The 22,911-nt window shown below is 64.5% G+C and overlaps 1 protein-coding gene across 5 annotated transcripts in view; it reads left to right on the top strand.

Moving 5' to 3' along the window:
- The first annotated feature begins 409 nt into the window (after positions 1-409).
- Positions 410-22,911, top strand: part of PPFIBP1 (PPFIA binding protein 1) — a 70,324-nt gene continuing 47,822 nt past the window's right edge. For 2 of the 5 annotated variants that reach the window (XM_056134573.1, XM_056134574.1), the window contains exon 1: positions 410-455. The gene's annotated coding sequence lies outside the window, so the exon portion shown is untranslated. The remainder of the gene's footprint in view (positions 456-22,911) is intronic. The other 3 variants (XM_056134575.1, XM_056134577.1, XM_056134576.1) reach the window with 2 other exon arrangements.

Genomic DNA, 22,911 nt, shown 5'->3' on the forward strand with positions numbered 1-22,911 from the left:
ACGCGAGTGGACACCGGGGAGGACCAGGTGCCCGTGCCCACGAGGGGCGTGGAGGGGGCCGCTCGGGCCCGCTGCAAACAAGCCGAGGAAAGTTCCCGACGGGACCGCCCGTCCCTCCCCCTCCGCCGCCCTCCGCGCCCGGCCGCGGCAGGAAAAGCCGCATTTTTGGCCGCCCCGACGCCCACTTGCAGCGCCAGCCCGGCCCCGCCAGGAATGTGCCGGCCCGCCGGGAGGAGCGACGGGCCCGCCGCCCAATCGCCGGGCCCCGCGCGCCGAGGCCCCGCCTCCCGCGCACGCCGGTTGGCTGGAGGGACTCCGGGGGCGGGGCCGCGCGGGCGGGGGGCGGGGCCCGGCGGGTGACGTCACGGGCGGCGGGGCGGGGCGGGGCTGGGCGCGGGCCGCGGGCTGGACGCGGCGCTGGACGCGGGGCCGGACGCGGGGCCGGGCGGCGGCAGGTAAGCGCGGGTCGGGCCCCCGCCTCCCCCAGCCCGCCCACCCACCCCGGCTCGGACCCCTCTGCCCCGGCCGCCCCCGACCCCGTCCGGCGATCGGGGCCGGACCCCCGCGCTGGCCCCCGGACCCCCGCGCTGGACGCGGAGCACGTGCGTGCGGCGCCGAGTGCGGGGGTCGGGCCGGAGCCGGGCGCGGGGTCCGCCGCACCGTCCTCCTCCTCCTCCTCCTCCTCTTTTTCCTCCTCCTCCTCGTTATTATTATTGTTGTTGTTGCCGTTGTTGTTGTTGTTACTCCCCTGACCCCTCCGGCCCGGGCCGGGGTGCAGGCGCCGCTCGGACCCCGCGCCCCGGGGTGCAAGCCCGGCTCCTGCGGCGCGGCCCGTCCCGGCCACTCGCCCCGTCCAGGGGTCCCGGCCGCTCGCCCCTCGCTCCTTACCCGTGTGGCCGGGGTGGCCGGCGTGTCCAGGGTGGCCAGGACGCGAGTGTCCACCCGGGGAAGTGCCCGCGGTGTCCACGGCCCAGCTCCGAGTCGCGACTTTCCCCGCACGTGCGTGGGCCCCGGGGCAAGTGACCCCTGGCTTCAGCCCAGGGGCGCGGAGGAGGGGACGCGCTGGCCACCCGGGAAGGGGTCGCCCCTGTCCGGAGGGAAAAGATGTTTTGAGCCGCAGAGGACGGAATTCTGATTTTTTGTTATTTTATTTTACTTTATTTTTTTAAAATTTGGTCCGTTTCCTGTCTCCGGCCCTTTCTTTTTCCTGGCCTGGAAGGCGGTGCTGGAGGTGGCCGGGAAGGGACCGGACGGGACTCCTCCCGGGATGTGGGATGCGGTGCTCAGGGCGCTTTCCCTCGGAGCGGGGGACGAGGAGGGGTCCGGGAGTGGCCGTGAGTCAGTGCTCCCTTCCCCGGAGGAAAGAGTGAGGCTCTTCCCCGGTCAGCCCCAGGAAGTGGGTGTGGATGGTTCCCCTGCTCGAGCCGCGTCCTGGGCGCCCCGGCCCAGCCTGTCCCCGGGGCCCAGGGACGGCCGGACAAAGCCTGCACCCTCCCCATTGGGGCGGGGGTCCTGCCCTCTGCCCGTGGGACCCGGGGTCTCAGGGCACCCCTTGCGCAAGCCTCGGCCTTTTATGTTTGTTTAGAAACCTCCCAGTCTGGGTCTGTATTGTTCTGGGTTCCTGAGAACTGGGCAGCCCAGCGCGTTGGGGTGGGTGGGGACCAGGCCTTCCTCCGAGGGAGCACCTGATGGCCGGACTGGGAGCTGGGCCAGGGGTGACCACGTCTGAGCTCTGGCTGTTCCCTCAGAGAACAGACTGTTCCAGGGAGCCTTTTCCAGGGAAGGAAGATGAGGTTCCCCGGGGGCTCTGTGAGCTTAGGAAGCCCCCGGGGGGCGGGGGTCCTGGGCTGGGGGTGGGTGATACCTGGCAAGGCGGGAATCGCTTCGGACGTCGGCCTGACGTGGCCGGCCCAGAGCTCCAAACGTCCACGCTCCTGGCCAGCTCGGGGCTCTGAGTGGTGTGGAATGTTTCCTCCTCTTTTTGTTTGAGCCGGTATCTTGTCATCATACATGGGGGGCAGGGTCAGTTTGGGGTTTGGTTGCGTTGGGCGGCGAGGGCTTGGGGGCCACACCCAGCAGTGCCAAGTGGCTCCTCCTAGGGTGCTGGGGACTGGACCAGGGTCTGCGGCGTGCAAGGTGGACCCCTGGGCCACACGCACTGTCTCTCCAGCTGCAGGTCCAGCTGTTTTGTTTTGCTTTTTTTTTTTCTTTTTGGGTCACAGCCAGCGATGCGCAGAAGTTCCTCCTGGCTCTGCACCCAGGAATCACTCCTGGCGGTGCTTGGGGACCCAGATGGGCTGCTGGGGATCGAACCCGGGTTGGCCACGTGCAAGGCAAACGCCCTCCCCGCGGTGCTATCGCTCCGGCCCAGGTCCAGCTGTTTTTAGGGGCAGATCTTGGGAAGATGTTTGAACTACGGGGAAGGGCTCAGCCAGGGTTTGGTTAAACCTCCTGACCAGCTGCTGCTCCCAGAGTTGAAGGACCGTCTAGCCTCCGTCCGCAGGGGCCTGCAATAGAACACTGGTCCCGAGCGGTCTTCTCTCCGGGGCACGGGCGGTGTTCTGGGAACGGGCTTCTGGAAGCTCCCGGAAGGAGAGCTCGCTGCTTGTTTATTGTCATCTTTTGTCACTTGCTGTCCTGGGTGCGCGAGATAAAACCCACCAGGGTCATCCCCACCCTCTTCCTGTCCCGCCTCTGAAAACCCGCCTTGCTGTTCCAGAGGTGCGTGTGTGCGTGCGTGTGTGTGCGTGTGTGTGCGTATGTGTGTGTGTGTGTGTGTGTGTGTGAGTGATACAGACTCGGGAAACAGCAGCCAGGCATGGCTCCTTTCCGGCCCCACTCACTCGCGGTCCCTTGGCAGTGACCTTCTTGCAGGCGTCCGACCTGGGCTGGCCAGCCTTCTCGGCGTGGGGAGTGAGTGAGCGCCTGCCCACCCGCGAGGGGTCGCCGGCTTGAGCCCTACACTAACCAGATCGTGGCTTCCAGGGTGAATGGGCCGGGGCAAACCCTGCTTGTGGCGTTTCCCCAGAAAGTCACCTCACCTTGGAAGTGAAAGGGAAAGTGGCCTCTGCGGGGTGGTGGTTGGGGGGGGGGGCAGTGCTGCCTCCGCTGCTGTGGACAGAGCTGCTGGCTGAAGCCAGGCTTTGCAAGGGCCACGTGGACTCTGCCCCCCGCACGCGGCGTGTGTGACTCACCTGTGACCAGCCCCGAGCGCACCGCCTGGCTTTGGGTTGGCACGTGCAGCGGGTTCGGGTGGGAGCTCCCAGAGCTGACCCTGGGGAGGAGCCGTGCAGGCGATGGACTGTGGGAGGGCGGGTCTTGGGGGTCCCGGGGGTCCCCTCCAGGCTGGGCACCCTACGGGCATTCGCTGCGAAGCCAGATGCAAACCCAAGGGCCGGGCTGCTGCTCCCCGCGGCCTGTGTCTGCCGACAAGGGCGGGCGGCCCCTTTCCCACGGAGGGAGGGGCTGCCCGTCCCGTCTCAGGGTCCACAGGCAGAGGCGGCCCTGGGATGGGCACCCATAGCCCTGCTTGCCTGCCCAGGGGTCTCGAGACCCCCGCAGCCCTTCGGCCACCCATGTGGCCCGCCCAGGTGCCATGTGCTCCCTGCAGGTTCCTCCGGGAATGTCTCACTGGGACGGCGCGAGGCCGGGTCCAGCCCTGTGGCCTCTCGGGGTGCAGCCGCTGGAGGGTGTGCGAGGGCGGAGACCCTGCAGCCCCGCGGGGAGCCTGGCTTGCAACGGGCCCGCCCGCTTTCTCCCCCGCTGGGCAGTGAGGGACCCGTGGGCACTGGGGTCGAGCTGCGACCAGTGCGGGGACGCTCCAGGGCTCGCGCTGGGGGTTGCTGGGACCACGGTGTGACGTCACCTGACGTTGGCCCTCAGGCCAGGGGCTTCTGTGAAGCTGGTGCTTCGTCTTGGCCCCGCCAGGGCGCAGCTTTGCAGCCCTGGCGGCGTCTGAGGTGGAAGATTCTCGGATGCTCTTCCCGTGTGGTGCTCCTGGGGGCTCCAGGCTGACATGCGTGTCACGGGGCAGAAGGGGAGAGGCCCACCGAGCCCGTGCCCACCTTGTGTGATTCACCTCCCGGGCTCGTGAGGCGGAGTGTCGGGGTGACCGGGTCCCTGTGGCTGGGGGGGTCTGGGTGGGGTCCCCACTCTGCTGAGCTCGCCTCTGTGGTTCCATATCCTTCCTCTCTGGTGGCTCTTTTCCTCAGGTGAGAGAGATTTGGAGCTCTCAGGTGAAGCAGGTGGGATACCCGTGGCTTTCTAGAACTTTCTGGAGGTGCTCCCAGAGGGGCCGGACTTTGCTGCCACCTGACCTTTGACTTGAGCCCGGGCTACTGTCCCAGGGTCAGCTGTGACAGCAGTTTTGCTGACTCAGTCATGGCACCTCTGGCCACAGGCTGACGGGCAGAGTGGTCAGGCGGGGTGGGCAGCCCTTTACCTCTGGATTGGGGTGGAGGTTTTGCCCTCTCACCATTCGCTCACTCACCCCAAACCCCCTGTGCCCGTCACAGAGCTGCATGGGGCTTCCCACTTGGCCCGAACAGCAGAGTGTGACCGTGGGGACGTTTGGTCACTCTTGGCTTGTGGAGGAAGGAGGCGAACAAAGGGAGGCTGAGCTCTGTGTCCTCTTGGCTGTGCGCACTGATGGTTCTGAGCTGACGTAGAATGACAGGGTGGCTCTGAGGTGATATGCAGTGACGGGGAGGCTCTGAGGTGACGTGTGTAGTGACAGGAGGGCTTTGAGGTGACATTTACAATGATGGGAAAGCTCTGAGGTGACATGTGCAGTGAGTGACAGGGTGGCTCTGAGGTGACATGTGCAGTGACAAGGTGGTCCTGATGCGATGTGCGCAGGGACAGGGAGGCTCTGAGGAGACATGTGCAGTGACTTGGTGACTGAGGTGACGTGTGCAGTGCCAGGGTGGCTCTGGGTGATGTATGCAGTGATAGGGAGGCTCTGAGGTGTGTGCAGTGACAGGGTAGCCATGAGGTGATATGCAGTGACTTGGTGACTGAGGTGATATGTGTAGTGACGGTGGCTCTGAGGTGTGTGCAGTGACAGGGTGGCTATGAGGTGATATGCAGTGACTTGGTGACTGAGGTGATGTGTGTAGTGACGGTGGCTCTGAGGTGTGTGAAGTGACAGGGTGGCCATGAGGTGATATGCAGTGACTTGGTGACTGAGGTGATGTGTGTAGTGACGGTGGCTCTGAGGTGTGTGCAGTGACAGGGTGGCCATGAGGTGATATGCAGTGACTTGGTGACTGAGGTGATGTGTGTAGTGATGAGGTGATTCTGAGTGACATGTGCAGTGATGGGGAGGCTCTGAGGTGATGTGTGCAGTAATGGGGTGACTGTGAGATGGGGTGTGCAAATGGGTGCTAGGACGGGGTGGCTCTGAGGTGACCGGAATGATAGGATGACTCCGAGGTGACAGAAGTGACGGGGTGGCTCTGAGGTGACATGCACAATGACAGGGTGACGCTGAGGTGATGTTGAACCACATGCTGGTGTCATGCTGGTGAACACGGGTGTCCTTCCCTCCACCAATGTCAGGGAGCGCCTCCTGCTGTGGCGTGAGCGGGCAGGGCCCTTCTGTGCCCTCAGATAGTCTCCACACGGGATGGGCACAGGCAGGCGGTGTGACTTCCTGGCACGTCGTGGCGAGAGCCAGGCGCAGAGAAGTCGGCGGCTGTCACACGGTGGGGAAACGTGGCTCCTATCACAGCCAGGAGTCGTGATATTGTGTGTGTGTGGGGTTGTCAGGTGGCAGGAGAGATGGGGGCCTTCTCTCACCGTGGAGCGTTTCGCCGTCAGGCCCCTGTGTGGGACCGCCAGAACATAGACGCACTCGGCCTGTCTGGTCTCTGGGGGGCCGGGCTGTGAGTGGGGGATCCGGGGAGCGGGGCCCCGTGCGCCCAGGCGAGGGGGGGCCGAGAGATGAGCGTGAGAGCAGCGAGAGGCCCGGGCTTGCTCGGGAGAGGCGAGTAGTCAGGGCCGGGCCGGGCCAGAGGTGCCGGTTCCAGGTTCTGCTGTAAGCTGAGAGTTCTCTACCCCCACATGCTCTCAGGGGCTGCCTGGCCCCCTGCTGCTGTGCTGGGGGGGGGGCTTCAGGGGTTGAAGCCGGGGGTCCCCGGGTGGGGTGTGCAGTAATGGGGTGACTGTGAGATGGGGTGTGCAAATGGGTACAAGGATGGGGTGGCTCTGAGGTGACCGGAATGATAGGATGACTCCGAGGTGACAGAAGTGACGGGGTGGCTCTGAGGTGACATGACACCAGCATGTGGTTCAACATCACCTCAGCATCACCCTGTCATTGTCAAGGTGGGTGTGCACACAGAGACGCGAGCTCGGAGGGAGGCGGAGGGGTCTGGCCGAGCCCTTCCTGACCCAGGCAGCCCACCTTCCTCGCCCGGTGGCCACGGGGGGCATTGTGGGGCCTGGCGTTGGGTGTGGGAGACTCACGGATCCAGCCGTGTTTATTTGTATTTATTTTTATGTTTTTGCTTTTTGGGTCACACCCGGCACTGCACAGGGGTTCCTCCTGGCTCTGCACTCAGGAATGACTCCTGGCGGTGCTCAGGGGACCCTATGGGATGCTGGGAATCGAACCCGAGTTGGCCGCGTGCAAGGCAAACCCCCTCCCCGCTGTGCTGTCGCTCCAGCCCCCTCCAGCTGTGTTCAGTGCTCTCATGGACGTGACCCCCAGGAGCGTGGCGCCTCTCACTGGTGCAGAAGGCCCGTCTCTCCATGTGGCGTGGACGCAGCTCACGCAGGGGCCGAGCCGGAGCCCCGGTATTTGCTGTGGCCGCCCATTCTCCGGAGTTGAGTTTATCCACGCGGAGATGTTAGACACGGGCGTGAAGGAGACGCTGCTGCCTCAGCCCCACCCGCAGGGCGGCCTGTGCATGTGGGAACGAAGGGCGACGTGCACCCCGCGGGGAACCTGCTTGAGTGTGTGTGTGCGCGCGCGTGTGTGTGTGCGCGTGCGTGCGTGTGTGTCTGCAGGAAAGTGGGGGTGACACAAGGGGACCCTGTCCCAGTCCCCCTCCCTTGCGGTGGCCTCTAGCCAGGACAGCGCGGAAGTCTTCAAGCTGGCGGGTCCTTCAGGCGCGCGTGGGGGCTGTGGGGTGGGAACGGGGCTGGGAGAAGGGGCAGGAGTCTGGGACCCCGGCCAGGTGCGAGGGCAGGTTGCCCCCAGCCCGGCCAGGACGGCAGCCCAGAGAGGACCTTGGGGCGGGGGAGGCCTCCCCTGAGGCAGCCCTGGATGCAGGGGCTCGGGCACCGAGAGGGGCATTGGGACGCCTACGGCCTCGTGCAGAGCGTGAGCTCCTGGCCGCTTCTCCACGCAGGAGGTGAGTTTGGGAAGTTTGGGTGCAGGGAAGAGAGGAGAAGGAAAGAAAGGCCGCGGGGCCTGCACTCCTGGGGGGCCCGGACACCAGGCGGGGTCCTGGGGAACCGAGCAGCTCCTCAGAACTCCCATCTCGGGCCGGAACCCCCCAACCCAGGCCAGAACTCCCCAGCCCAGGCTGGAACCCCCCTATCTCGGGACGGTATCCCCATGCTGGGCTGGAACCCCCACTCCAGGCCAGAACCCCCAAGCCCAGGCCGGACTCCACCAGCCCCTACCGGAAACCCCCAGCCTGGACCAGACCCTCCCTTCTCCCACCCTGGGCTGAAACCTTCCAGCCTGGGCCGAAAACCCACATTCTGGGCCGGAACCTCCCATCCTGGGCTGGAATCCCACATCCCAGGTTAGAACCCACCAGCCAGGGCCAGAACTCCCAAGTCTCGGCCAGAACCCCTGAGTCTCGGCTGGAACCCCATCAGCCCTGACCATTGCCCCACCAGCCCTGATTGTAACTCCCAGCCCTGGATGGAACCCCCCCATCCTGAGCCAGAATCCCAATCCCTGGGCTTGAACCCCCAAACCTGGGCTTGAACCCCTCAGCCTGGGCTGAAAGCACACACACACACACACACACACACACACACACACACACACACACACTCCACCCGGCGTACTGGAAATGCCCAGAAGGGAGCGGCTGCCAGGGCCTCTGCACTCAACGACGCTTCTGGTCAGGGCGCTGATGCTCCATTAGTGATTTCCAGAAAGATCTTTGGTTGGGAAGAGATGGGTCGTGTTGAGGGAGGAAAGCGGGGGCGGCAGGAAGGCCTTGGTGCTGGGCACCCGGGCATGACGCCCACCATGCAGCGAGCCCACGTGAGGCCGCAGGGTCAGTCCCAGCACCGGCCGTGACACATGCCAGGTGCCACCCCCAGGCGCGCCGCCACTGCCCCCTTAAAGGGAGGGAGGAGACACCCAGAGCTTGGTGCTCCGAGGCAGAGCAGAGCCCCCCGACCCCCGTGGGTGGGCCTCTGCTTGCCGTGACTGTCACTCAGTGAACAAACGGGAAGCTCAGGGTCATGGCCCGGGTGTCAGTGCTGGCGTGAGTGAGAGCCAGGGTGCGAGTGGGATTCTGGGGCCCCGGGTGCCGGTTGTGCTAACTCTCCCGGTTTTCTGCCCTGCGCGGGTGCTGGGCACTCGCGGGGACACACGCAGGGGACACGCATTGGACGCACGCGGGACATGCAGGGACACAGGCGGGGACACATGGGGACACGCGGGGACGCACGCAGCTGGGCAAGGAGGGGAGGGCAGGCGTGTCTCGGGGTTTTCTTTTCTAGAAAGAGCCGCTCTGTGGCCGCTCTTTGGCCAACCTCGGGATGGCTCAGGTTCCCGCGGCCTCTTGGAGCTGCCTGCCCAGGTGCGTCTGTGATGTGCCGTCTCGAGTCTACGCACACCCGAGCCCACGGGCGTCCCGTGCTCGCTTGGGGCTCCCCCGCCGGCCGGGGGTGGTGGCGTCCAGCCCAGCGACTGGCCGGCAGCAGCAGTGATCCCGACTTGGGATGCGGGAGAGACGGTGCGGGGTGAGGGCACGCGCCCTGCCTGCCGCTGACGCCCTCCTGAGCACCCCAGGGGGGGATACCCGGCACCCCAGGGCCCGAGGTGCGTCGCGTCCTGGACCCTGATGGTGAACTTCCGGCAAGACTAGCTAAAACACAGACCAACCAAAGATCAACCGTCCAGGTTCCCAGGATGGTGCCTGCAGGGTGGGGTCCTCCTGGGGGGGTGGGGCCCGCTTCCCCCCTCTGCTCTCCTCCTGGCCTGGAGGGGCCCCGTCTCGTGGCCACAGAGCTGAGGGTCCGGTGCCCAGTGGGCCGGGGTGGGAGTGAGGACCCCGCGCCGCCCCGGGGAGTCCCAGGCCCGTTCGTCTTTGCTCCCTGAGGCTGGAGCTGGCGTGTGACGCCCGGCAGATGATGAGAGCGTCCCCCCCCCCGCCCAGATGGCCAGGCTCCAGCCAGGACCCACCGTGGCTTGGGGCTGTCCATAGGATGGACCCGCTGACCCGGGCTTCTCGGCACAGAGGAGGGAGGGAGGGAGGAACGGCGGGAGCTTCCGGTCGTGCCCATGGGTGCAGCGTCGGTTCTGGGGCTGTGGGGACAGGTGAGCCTGCAAGCCACTCCTCAGTTTCCCAGCTGTGAGTGCGTAACAGTACGCCGTGAGCTTGCACGTCTCTGAAGCTGCAGGTGACATTAGAGGACATGTTTCTGTCCCCACTGGGGCTGTAGGGGTGGACGTTGAGGGGAGAGTCCACTGCCCGGTGAGCGGGAAGAGCCTCGCCTGGGGTGCCCCACAGAAGGGGGCCACCGCCCCTAAGGAAACGTCAGCAGGGCTCCGGGGAGGGTGACCCCCGCGGCCTCACCCAGACCTTCCGGACCCTCCTGCCCAGCCCGTGTGGCCGTCCCCAGGCTGCCCGCGGGTCATGCCGTGCCCTGCCCCGGCTCAGGCCGTGAGAACAGTGAGGAGTTTTCAGGGTTCCTGGGGAGCTCCCGGTGCCGGGCAAGTGGGTGCCTGCAGGATGGAAAGGTCCGGGCGAGTGGGCTCCCCAAAGGTCCGGCCTGGTTGCGCCTCCTGCCCAGCTGTGGGCTCTTCCGCCCCCTCCCTGCCGGAGCAGAGGGGATCGCTCTTGGGGGCCGTCGGGGAGCTGCTGCAGTTCCAGCCGCTACTTTCCGGGGTGTCCACACTCACGGGCCATGTCCCTGGGGAGACCCGGGCAGTGGGGAGTGAGCCCTGAGCGGCCGGCTGCTTTGGGGTGCCGTCCCCCCACCTCTGGGTGCTCCGAGTGTGTTACCCGGTGTCCGACTTTGTCCGCATCTCCCCACGCGGCTGACTGTCAGCCCGTGTCAGTTCTGGGGATGGTGACCGTCCCCTCCTGGGACCTTTCTCAGGCCCAAGTGCCCACGGCCCGGCGTGGGGTGGTCCTTCCTGCCGCCGTTGACTTGGCCGTCACTAGCCGTGATCACGTGGGCCTTCATGTTTTCTCCCTTTTCCTGTGGGCTGTGCGGTGGCTCCCAGGGATGCTCAGGGGGCCTGGGGCCCGGTGTCCCCCGGCTGGGGCTGGCAGGGAGCCCCCTGACCCGGGCTCCACAGAGCCCGCAGCACTGAGCTGACTGGCCACACGTGCAGGACCTGCCCCCTGTCAGTGGCCGGGCTCTGGGTCCCCGTGCGAGCACTGCCCCACGAGCCCCGGGAGGGTGGGGGCCTGGGAAACTGGCCGTTTCCACCCGCCCAGCCCGGCCTGCCAGGGCCCCGGTCCCAGGCGCCTCGCAGAGGACATGACTCACCTCTCCCTGGCTTGGCCTCAGCTCACCCCGCACCGTCCGCCTGGTTTGGTTTCGGGGCAGAGGGCACGGCCGCAGGGAGCCTCTGGCCTGGCACCGCCCGGCGGCCTCGGGTCTGCTTGGACAGAGTGGACATACTGGCACCCGTCCCACTTGGAGGGCTGCCGGGAAGCCTTGGGGTGTTGGGTGACTGTCCACGGCTTTGCCTTTTTTAAAAAAATTTGATTATTTTTTATTTAGTCACTGTGAATGACAAAGTGATTCACGATTGGGTTTCAGGCATGTGATGTCCCAAGAGAAATCTCTTCACCCGTGTCCACTGCCGCCACCCCACGGCCCCACCCACCAGCCTGCTCCTACGAGGGGTGCTTTGTGTGTATCTGTGTATGTATGCGTACAAGTATGTGTATGTGTGTGTGCAAGTCTTTGTATGTAAGTGTGCGTGTGTGGGCTTATATGTGTGTGTATACGGATGTGTATATATGTATGCATATGTAAGTGTGCATATATGTATATACACACATGTGTATGCATTTATGTATATGTATGTCTATGTGTATATATGTTTCTGTGTGTATGCATGTGTGTATCTGTTTCTGTGTGTGTCTGCATGTGTGCCTGCACGTGTATATATGTGTATACCTGTATGCGTTTCTGTGTGTCTGCACTTGTGTATGTGTGTATGCATGTGTGTATGTGTCTCTATGTGTCTGCATGTGTGTCTGCATGTGTGTATGTGTTTCTGTTTGTGTGTATGCATATATGTGTATGTGTTTCTGTGTGTCTGCATGTGTGTATGCATGTGTGTATGTGTGTATACATGCATGTATGTGTTTCTATGTGTGTATGCATGTGTGTATGTGTGTATACATGCATGTATGTGTTTCTATGTGTGTATGCATGTGTGTATGTGTATATCTGTTTCTGTGTGTGTCTGCATGTGTGTGTGTACGGGGGCTTTGTCTGTCGGGCTCAGGACCGGCCGTGCTTCCTCCCCTCCAGGCTGCGGGCGCTACGCTCTCTGCTGTTCTCACCCACTCCAAGCTGCTTGCACCGTGTGTGACACCGAGTCGGCGCCGTTTCCCCGGCACGCGAGGGGCACGCAGGTTGGTCTCCCTCCCTCTGGGGCCCCCACGCCTCCGCTCTCTGTTTCGGGCACAGCCCCGGCTCCCCGGAATCCTCCCGCCTGGATCCCGCTGAGCTGACGGGCCGTTTGCGGCTGCCCGCGGCCTGAGTGGTGCGTGTGTGCCCGTGTGCCCTGTGGCGGCAGCTGCCCGTCCGAGGGCCAGGCCCAGCCGTCCCTCCGCACATAGCTGAGATGTTTTGGCCTGGTCCCTGGCGTTGCGACTGGCTCCCGGTCCCGTAAACGTTCAGGTCGTAGAACAGCCTCACAGAGGCGAGAGAACAGCGGCCTCGGCAGCAGGAACGGTCGTAGCCAACCCGGAGAAAAGGCGCCGGTCCCAGAGAACTCGGGCGAGAGCGGCGCTGACTTCCGCGGCGCTGAAAGCTCACGGCCCCTGAAGGGCGGGTGCCCGGGGAGCGGCTGCTTGAAGGCCGCCTCGCTCTCCGCCTCCTGTGCGTGTTTGCTCCGACTTTTCTGTTTCGATGGACGAGACCAAACCATCGAGACCGTTTTTGTCTTGGGATCGCAATGCAGTCTCATCTCTACGGTGGGGAGAGCCACAGCCTTCTTGAAAATAGGTTGGACCTTTTACTTACCCCAAGGCCATGGATTCACTTTCTTTTTCTTCTCTTTTTTTTTTTGGGGGGGGACGACTCCAGGCAGAGCCCAGAGGCTGACTGACCCCCCAGCAGGGCTTGGGCAGAGTGTGAGTAGGGGGCTCTGATCCAGCCCTACAGTCCGGGGGTCTCCGGGATGCATGAGCGGAACTCAGAGACCCCAGGGCCATACCTGGTGGTGCTCGAGAGATGCTTGCGGGGACCCAGTGGTGCCCGGTAGGGAACTGGGGTCAGCTGTACTTAATGCCTTGACAGCCCTGCAGGAACGGAGGCTCCGGGCTCTGGGCCTGTCGGCTAAGAGCTCAGCGGGTTCAGTCGGGGTCCCGCATCCTTGCCCGTGTGGGGTCGGGGTGGAGCCGTGAGGATGGGGAGGGCTTTCTCCACTGGGATTCGTCAGGTTCTGGGGCACGCGCTTGACCTCTGGCCTGGCACGGGCGGGCGCGACTCCCCCCACACCGGCAATCCTGGGGAAGGAGTAGACGCCGGCCGCCCGCGTGACCCCAGCTGAAGTCGTGACCCGCCTTGGTGCCCGCTTTGAACTCCCAAGAGCCCCAGGCCTGGTGCCAGGGTGGTGCTTGCCGCCCTGTGCCGGTTTGGGGCAGGGCTGGGGGGCAGGGTAAGGGGCTCACCTGGAGCCCCCTGGCAGCTCAGGAGGACTCAGTGCTGCGCTTTGCATGCAAAGAGGCCATCCAGTTGGGCACCCCCGTGCCCGTGGCTCCAGCCGATCATCTTGGCACCGGCCCTTTGGACCGAAGCCGAGAACCAGCAGGTCCTCCCGGGCGGGCCTTGTGGCTGGCGGGTGGGCTGCGGGGACCCTTAGCGTGCTTTAGCTCCCGGGATGTGGCCCAGCAGAGCGGCTGGCTTCCGTCCCCGGGGGACACACGGCCACTCTGGTCCTGGGCGGGAAGGTGCCCTCACCAGCAGCCGGGAGGCCGGAAGCCCCCAACCCCCCAGGGCTGGCGTGGGTGTGCTGGCCGCGCTGGCCGCACCAGGGAGTGGGCTGGACACGTCAGTGTCACGGGGGGGGGGGGTCGGGGCTGCAGGGAGCGGGGTCCGGTGTCCCTCCCCAGGGCTTTGGGTGTGGGGGCTCCTTGGTAAGGGGGCCGTGGGTTGTATGGTGGGTGAGAAGGCCCGGGGCTCACCGTGCCGTCGGGGTGGCCTCTGGGGGCTGAGGTTAGACGGTGATTCCTGGACCAGGGTCACTGGGGTCAGTGTCTGGAATAGCCCCACGCGGCTCAGACACCCGGCCTGACCACGGCTCTTGGGTGTTGGGGGCCACAAGCCCCTCTGGTGCCCCCCGAACACATTCCACACCCACCCTGGAGCCTGCGGGGTGGGTGAAAGAGCCCGACAGGGCGTGCTCAGAGGGTCGGGGGCCCCCAAGTTGGGCACGAGCAGCACCTGGTGTTGGAATCCCTGGACACACACTCACACAACACACACACGCAAAACACAGACACACATACGCACACGACACACATGCACACAGGTACACACAGAACACACTCACACAGGCACACTCACACAACACATTCAAACACGCACAGACACACACATACGCACGCAACAGACATGCACACAGGCACACACACAGCACACACAAGGCACATTCACACACAGCACACACAGACACACACAAACACTCACACACGCAACACACATGCACATAAACACATAGCACATATACAGGCATACTCACGTACACACAGAGAAATACACAACACTCACACATGCATGCACAATACACATAGACACACATATCTGCACACAACACACATGCACTTAGACGTACACAGGCATGCAACACATATAAACACACATATCCACACAACACACAGACATACAACACACACAGGCAAACACACATGCACACACAGCACGCACACAAACATGCACACACACACACAGAGGTGTGTGGCGGGCCAGCTGTGCCAGGCCTTCTCCGAGGTCTGCTTGGGGCAGCCTGAGAGCAGTGCCCTGTGGCCGGAGACGCAGGGTCCCCTTGACCGGCTGCTCCCCGCCCCGGGCCTGGCCACCGTCCCTCGCGTGGCCTTGGGGTCTCCCCGGTCGGAGGGGCTGTGGGCTGGGCCTCTCCACCCACAGGCAGGTGCTCCTGTTTCCCTCACCCCGTCACGTGGCCGCCACCCGCTTCCCTCCCCTGGGTAGAAGCTTTTCTCTGCAGGACGGTGCCGGCTGCAAGGCCATGCACGGTGACACGGTTCTCCCGGCCCGGACAGCCCGGGGATCCACGAGACGGAGCAGGGGCAGAGTTCGGGCTTGGGCCTGGGAAGTGAGTGCGTGTTTCCCCGTTCACGGAGACTCGGAGCCTTGCGTGGCCCGTGACGGGGGAGACCACGCATGGTCTGTTCCTGGCGGGCACGCGGGTGCCATGGGCCCGGAGTCACTCGGACAGCCCCAGCTCGCGCTGTCCGCGTCAGACGTCCGCCGAGTCCTGCTGAGGTGGAGACCGCGTGGGCAGCCCCGGGAGCCAGCCGATTCCGAGCGCCCGCCCCGTGGCAGCGCTGAGTGTGTCTTGGCATGCGGATGCTGGTTTTGAGTACGGCGGACACTGGGGTGCTTGTTCCAGGACCCGCGGGTGGGTCCGAGGCCCGGTTTGGCGTGTGATTTCCTGGCAGGGCCCGAAGTTGGGGCCGGGGTGACGCTGGGGGCACGTTGCTGCTCCGGCACCCTGGGAGGGCCCAGCACTGGTTTCGCGTTTTATTTTATTTATTTTCACACCACAGCCAGCAGTGCTCAGGGCTCACCCCTGGCTGGCCCGCAGTGTGCGGAGCGGCACCCCCCCCCCCCCCCGAGGTGCTCCGGGGCCACCATCCAGGGGTCTCCATCGGACGAGCGTCAGGCGCAGTGCGAGAGTGGGGAAGGGGGTCGCCACTGGCTGTGGGGGCCGGACACGGCCGGGAGCACATCTTCCCGGCAGGCTCGGGCGCCCAAGGAGGGAGTGAGAAGGGGACGTCTTGGACCCCGGCTGCCGACCTCTCCCGGGTCAGGGGGTCTCGGACCCTGACTGACGGCCTCTCCTGAGTCGGAGGGGGGATCTCGGACCCTGGCTGCTGGCTTCTCCCCAGGCTGCTGCTGCTCTCTGGGTGTTAGGGGCTCACGAGGACCCCCGCGGCGTTTGGTTCATTTGGCTCCGTGACGGGACGGTTCTTTGGGGACACGCGGGGACAGGGAGGGCCGGGTCTCCTGACCGTACTAGGTCCCCGCTCCCCTCGTCCCTGCAAGCGCCCTGGCCCTGCAGTGGCACTCGCAGTCACGCTGGGGTAGCTGGGCTGGCCGGGGCCCCTGAGTCTGGGGGCCGTGCGTTCCCTCCGCACTGGCCCCGGCCGCCTGCTCCGGGCATCCTGCAGGGCGGCTGCTGGGGTCTGCAGGCGTGTCCGAGTCTGAGAAGGTTCCAGGTTGCGTCAGTGGTCCCCACCCAGACCTACGCACGAGCCCAGTGGCCTCAGCTCCCGCTGCCCGGAGGGCCTTGGCCTGATGCTCTGCCCTGGACTTAGGCGTCTCTCTCACTTGCGTCGCTGGGCAGACGGTCCCAACTTCGCTCTGTCTCAGTGCTCCATGTCTCTCGCCAGGGCTCCCAAACGGTGCTCCACAGGCCAGGGGTGGCTCCCGGGGACTCGGCCGACCTGGTGTTCCTGGGGGTCAGGGCCTGGGTGGCTCCGCGCTCTCCTGCCCAGCCTGTGGCGTGAGGAGTGAGTGGTGCCGGGGCTCTCTGAGCACTCAGGCAGGCGTCCTCCTGTTTGCTGATGGCCTCAGTCCAGGGAAGCCCCTTCGAGGACCCTGCTCGCCGCTTCGGGGGGCTTCCTTTCTCCGCCGCAGCCTCCTCACTGCGCTCCCTTGTGACGCCCGGGCTGTGGGGTGACGGCAACAGACACCCACAGGCTCCCACAGCATCCTCAGAGCAGGCGTGGCCCGACAGCCCAGCGGCTCTTGGGTGTTTCATACGTGGGGTCGGAGAGGGCACTGGGGAGGGCCTTTGCCGGGCATCAACCCACCGGCCTGCCGGGGGAAGCGTGGCAGGGGCTCCTTCCGCACCCCCGAGAGTGGCCCCCAAACAACAAAAGCTCAGTGGAAAACAGATGTGATCAGCCTGTTCTTGCATTCTGTTTCTCATTTCCCCCCCTCTTAACAACCTTCTAGACCTTTCCATAGTTAGTTGGTATCTACACCTAAATTTTTATTTAATTTAAAAATGATTTTATTTGCTGTTTTTGTGGGGAACCACACCCAGTGGTTTTACATATGTTTGGGTGTGTGTGTGTGTGTGTGTGTGAAGGTGTCTGTGTCTGAGTGTGTGTGACAGTGTGTGCCTGGGTGTGTGAATGTGTGTCTGTATGAGTGTGTGAGTGTGAGTGTGTGTATGTGAACATGTCTGTATGAGTTTGCAAATGAACGTGCGTCTTAGTGTGTGTATGAATGTGTCTATCAATGTGTGTATGAATGTACGTATGAATGTGTTTGAGTGTGTTTGTGTTTGTGTATGAGTGTGTGTATAAATGAGCGTGTGTGAATGTGTGGGTGTTTATGTGAATGTGTCTGCATGAGTGTGTGTGTGTGTGTGTGTGTGTGTGTGTGTGCGTGTGCCTGTGTGCCTGCAGTGTGGGGCAGAGAGCCCAGTGAGCGTTTTCCTGCCTCTCTGGCTGTGCTTTCGGGCAAACAGGGTCCTTTTCTGCAATCAGACCATGCAAGCGTGGACCCAGACGCTCCTTCCAGTTACCTCCTGCCGCCCGCGTCTTTATCTGACGGCCGGCCCTGCCCACGGCGGACCCTTTGGGATCCCCGGCCCCACTGCCGGGTAGGACCCAGCCCCGCCCCTCGAGGGAAGAAAGCGCCTGGAGAGTTTCTGGTGCTGGCTAAGGCTTGGGGAATGCGGGGCGCACGGTGGGGGGGGGGGGAAGCAGGGAGCAGCCGCCCCCCGGAACCCGCCCCGAATGTTGTGATCGCACAATTGGATCACAGGGCTGCCTACGGGACTGGAAACCTAATTATAGTCATACCCCCCGCGTAATTATAAGCTCTTTTCCTCCCAGACACGAAAATTAAACGGTGGGATTCCTCCGCGCACCCGCGCCCGCTGGGGAGCGGACTCTGCTATTTCCCGACAAGAGCGATCCCAGCAACTGGGCCCCGGGCAGGAGACCCAACGCACCCCCCGCCCGAGCGACAGAGCTGCAGCGGGGGCGGGCTCCCTTGTGTCGCTGGCTGTCGCCGTGTCTGTGTTGGCGGCAAGAACGGCAAGTGGGCAGCGCGGCTCCGCCCTCTCCCAGTGCTCGCGCTGGGCCTGGGCGTCCAGAGTGGTGGCCGGCTCGGGGCTCGGCCGGGCCTATGAGGGGACGGTGGCACTGGTCTCTTCCGGGAGTCCGGCCCAGAGCCCCAGGTTCTGCCAGCCGGGGGTGGGCGTGTCTGCTGGGCCAGAGGGGTCGAGGCAGCCGTGCCCAGGGCTGACCGCAGAGCCAGGCAGGGTCGCACGGACCTTCCCGCTGCCACGCAGGGGTGCAGTTGGGGGTTGTACCCATGCGCCTGTTGTGTTTCACTTCCTGTGCCCTGGGCAAGGACGGCGGCCACCAGCCTCCTGCCTTGGCTCTCCATCTCTGCGGGCGAGGGGCACACCCCCACTCCCAGGGTAACACACGGCTGCCGGGCTGTCCACTGCCTCCGGACACACGCCTGCATGGCTTGGTGCGCACAGACCCACTGTCCGGGCGCCAGCACCTGGCCCCGGGACATAATACCCACCATTCCTGGGTACTACTGCCCACTGTCCCTGGGCACCACTGTCCGATACCCCCAGGGCATCACTTCCCACTCTGTCCCTCCCCCCATCGGGGCCTTTCTGCCTGCTACTACTCAGCTCTAGGTCATTAATAATTTCCCCCCACCCCCAGGGCACAAGTGACTGTTCTCCCCCCCAGGGCACGAGTGACTCTGCCTCCCCCCAGGATATGAGCGTTAGTATCTGTCCCTCCCCCAGGCACCGTACCTGGCTCTCCGCCCGGGCACCAATGCTGCCTTGTGCCTCCCCAGCTTTCTGGCCACTGCCGCCTGCCCCAAGGCCCTCCCGAGCTGCCCCTCACTCTCCTCCCGCTCTGGGCTCTCCGCGCTGTCGCCCGCACGTCCACCTGTTGTTTACCTGGTGGCTGCAGGACTGTTTGCGGGTTGCAGCGTCCCCCGCGGAGCGGCCAGCAGCCCTGCTTCCGGCAGGGGCGCCACACGAGAAGGCGCGTGGGGAGGTGCGGACGCCCACGGCCTCTCCCAGCTGTCGCCTCCCACGGGGGTGGTCTCCTGTCGCCCTCTCTGCCTGGTAATTCATTTGTCCGTGTGCTCGAACCCAGGGCCTTCCATGTGCTGTCTCTTGAGCCTCGTCCCTGCCTCCCAGATCTTTCTCGGTAATCACTCGCCTGCAAAACGTTTTGCTTTCGCGCACGGACGGCTGAATTCTGCTAGCTGGGTTCAGGCGATCAAGATAGCTCAGTCCACTGAGACATTCAAGTCGTGAAGAACTTGGAAGAGGGACCCGCTCTCTCCCCGCCCACCCGCCCACCCGCATTTCAGTCCTCTGTGAGGAACCCTAACCAGAGCTTGTGTGGCTGCTCGCAGCGCCCCACCCCATGTGTGCGCGCGCGCGTGTGGTTGTGTGCGTGTGTGCGCATGTGAGTGCGTGTGTATGCGTGCACAGAGACTGACTGGCGTGTCTCTGGTTCACAGACCTGGCCAGCCCCTTCCCGTGGGCGTCTCCGAGGGTGCTCGTGTCTGACGGCGGCCGCTGGTTACCTGGGGCGACTCTGCGGTTCCCAGGGGCTCCTGGGCTGCAGTGAGCACGGTCCACAGAGCTTCCTGATGGGGTTGCTAGGCAACACTTCGTCGCCAGGGTGTCGTGGGGCGCTGCTCACCCATCACGCGAGCGTGTGCGTGGGTTTGTGCCCCTCCTGGTGGAGGAGGCTAGCGGGGCACCTGTAACGGGCAGTTCGCTCTTCCGTGGTGGGGAGAGGGGAGCTGGCTGCCAGGGAGGGGAGGACTTGGTTATTTTTTGTTATTGTGTTTTGTTGTGTTTTGTTTGGTGTGAGGCCACACCCAGCGGTGCTCGGCTTCCTCCTGGCTCTGCGCCAGGGATCCCTCCTGACAGCTCATGACTGGATGGGACGCCGGGGACCGAGCCCAGATGGGCCCTGAGAGGGGCCAGCTCAGGACTGGATGGGACACTGGGGACCGAGCCCGGAGGGCCCTGTGTGGGGCCAGCCCCTTCCCTGCCGTCCTGCCGTCCCAGAGAGCAGGTGTCTGGCCCCGGGCGCCTTTGGCTGTCTGGGGCACGCTGACCATTCTGCAGAGCCCCATTCTGCAGGGGCCCTGGCTGGCCCCACTGTGCACGGGATGGACGCTCACATTCTCGTGGAAGGGTCTCCGGTGCCTGGGAAGCTTTGGCGTTCGCCTCACATTGTGAAAGTGCATCAGCGAAGGACGCAGTGAATGAAAATATTGAGAGTTTCTGTTAAAACACATGGCTCAGGTGGAGGCCACAGCCTTCACCCCGCCCTGCGCCTCCTGCCCGAGACAGGCCGGGGAAACGTGGAGAGCCGCTCTGCAGGGAGACGCTTTGTGTGTGCTTTGTGTGTGTGTGTGTGTGTGTGTGTGTGTGTGTGAGAACTGGCTCTACAGGGAGATGCCTTTGTTGTGTGTGTGTGAGTGTGTGTGTGTGTGTGTGTGAGGGGCCTGTGCAGAGTTGCCTGTACTTGGGGGAGGGGGTGTGCCCTTGTGTGTGCATGTGTGATTGTGTGTGCACACACGTGTGTGTGTGCATGTGTGAGAACTGGCTCTGCACAGAAAGGCCTTTCTCAGGGGTGTGTGTGCGTGTGTGCATATGTGTGTGTGCACGCTTGTCTGTGTATATGTGTGTGTGTGTGTGTGTGTGTATGCGTGCGTGTTACCGTGGGCCCTTAGATGTGGGGAGAGCAGGGGCCGGGCTGGGTCAGGACTCCCTCGCCCCCACGGGTGGGCTCCAGGTGTGACACCCTCACCTGCACCCCTGTCCCCCCCCCCCCCACCATGGAGCACCCTCACCTGCTCCCGCTCTTCAGCGCCCGCTGGTAGCAGAGGGTAATGGCCAGGCACGTGCGTTACCAGGCACCGAGCCCCCGAGTGCCGTCCTTGGCCCGTTCTGGGGGTCTCCCGTCCGAGCTGCGCCCCTGACTGCCGTTCACACAGGGCAGGGCCTCCGTTTTATTTGGCTCTTTCCCTGCCCGTGGGTGGGCCTGGGGCTTCCTCCTTCCAGAGTAGACTCTTGTGCTTGTGTTCATGGGGCTCATGACTCACGCACCTCAGCCATGGGCCCTGCTCGCACACTCCCCGGCGAGCACTCGGCCCTGAGCACCTGTGCTCTGGTCCCTTGACACGACGCTAGACTCAGGCTGCCGGCTCAGAGTGCAGAGACGCACGGAGGGCAGCGACGCTGAGCCAGTAACCCTGGAGCCCCCTGAGCCCCCAGGCCCTCCGAGAAAGGAGGATAGTCGTCCTCCTGCGCCGGGCGTCTTTGATGAGTGCTGGCAGGTGTGTGCTCGGTGAGTGAGTGCTGGCAGGCATGTGCTTAGTTGAGTGAGTGAGTGCTGGCAGATGTGAGCTCGGTGAGTGAGTGCTAGGAGGTGGTGCTCAGTGAGTGAGTTTGGCGGCTCCGTTGTCCCGTGGCCCCGGGGCCTCACGTGCCCGTTACTCTGGTCCTGCCCTTGGCCGGGGCCCGTTCACGACCCCCGTGTCTGCGCAGACCAGCCTCACTGTGCAGTGTCACGCGGGAGCGTCCAGGTGGGTTCCGTGTTCTCTGTTGTTGTTAATGACCGTGGAGGTTGCCTGTGCCCGGCTGTTCCGCTTCTTCCCCATGGACACTGCGTGGGTCTTTGGGCTCCTGATCGCCCTTGCCAGTTGCCAGCCGACCCTGGGAAACGCGTCTCCCTCTGAGCGCCAAGACAGGGCCGGTCCAGGGGTGCAGGGAGGAGGATGGGCCTGGCGCTCTGTGGGGGGCCAGGCCACGCTCACCGCCTGCGCAGCCTGGCTGGGAGCCAGGGCGGGCTCCGTCCCCCCAGTTTCCTCGTTCTTACCTCCAAGGGTTGCCTGGCACTGCGTCCCCACGTAAGACTCCCATGGCCAGACCGACTCAGGGGGCTCCGCCCGCCAGCATGAGACGGGCACAGGTCTGGTCCCCTCTGAGTCCCCAGCCCGTCCCTGCCCCTCTCTGCAGGCCCTGCCTGGGGCTGCTCCTCGGTGCCTGCAGCTGGCTCTCACCGCCCCAGTCAGTGCGACGGAACCTCCCGGGAACTCCAGGCTTGCTCGGAGTCTGGGCTGGCCCGTGTGTGTGGCCTGAGAACGCAGGCCGGCTGTGTCACGGCACCGGACCAACGGCGTGAGCACGTGCAGAGCCGTGCCCGCGGACACCCGGGAAGTTGGGAGCCCCGGGCGACTTGGATGCCCCAGAATTTGGTTTCGGGGTTGGACCTGGGCGTGCGGGGGCAGGCAGGGGCCTTCGCTTGCCGTGTCGATGAGCACATGGCCAGTGGGGTGACCGCTCAGCCTCGGCCCCTTGTCTCCCAGTTCCCGGAATTGACCCATCCAGCTCTCGCGCCTCTCGGGGTGGGCGCCCCTGCAGTGCCCAGTCCAGGGCTCCCTGCACCCCGCCCCTCCGGGGTTGGGGTGGGCCTGGCCTTGGACTGAGGCGGGAGGCGGGCGCCCGCCCGGACGGACAGACGGGAGGGTCTGGGAGCCCGCCGACACACTGGGCTTTGTCCGCCGGGCTCGCGCAGGCTATGAAAGGTGCTTTGTGCCGAGTGCCCCCGCCGGGCGGGCGGGCCGGCCTTCTGCTGCTCGGGTATTTATAGCCTGTGCCCCGCTCAGGAAGTGCCCAGGGCAGGGCCGCCTGAGCCACAAAGTGCGTCTTTGAGCACAGCCGGGGGGACGCTTGTGGGTGAGGGACCCTCGCGGGGCCGTGGACCCGCCCCCACGCTCAGAACACGGCTTCTGCGTTGACCCCAGCTGGGGTCTTCACTTCCCCTGGCCCTGCCCAGTTCTCCCCTGGACTTAGAGGAGTCGCTGAACTGGCCAGCTGACCTGCAGGTTGCTGACATGGACCCACCTGCTCTTCCCTGCAGGGCACCTCCAGAAGCCCCGGGAGCAGCAAGGGGCTGGTCTGTACCCCAGAAAGGCCCTTCTGGTTGGGGCTGGTTGGTGGTTGGGTTGGGGGCCGGGTTGGGGCTGGTTGGATCTGGGTGGGGGCGTCGCTAAGCCCTGAGTGCTCCTCCGCCCGGCCCCTTCCGTGGACTTCTCGCCCTCGGACCACTTCCAAGCGCTTCCCGCTGGAGCCGGGTGGGAGAACCGGGGAGAGTGCCAGGGTATTGCACGCCGTGGGCACCACCACGGCACCCTGAGCCTCTCCAGGCATGGACGGGCCCCTCGGGTCAGAAAGCCGCCAGGGAGTGCTTCTGG

Source organism: Sorex fumeus, unplaced genomic scaffold (genome assembly GCF_029834395.1).
Source record: "Sorex fumeus unplaced genomic scaffold, SorFum_2.1 ptg000100l, whole genome shotgun sequence".
Classification (NCBI taxonomy): Eukaryota; Metazoa; Chordata; class Mammalia; order Eulipotyphla; family Soricidae; genus Sorex; species Sorex fumeus.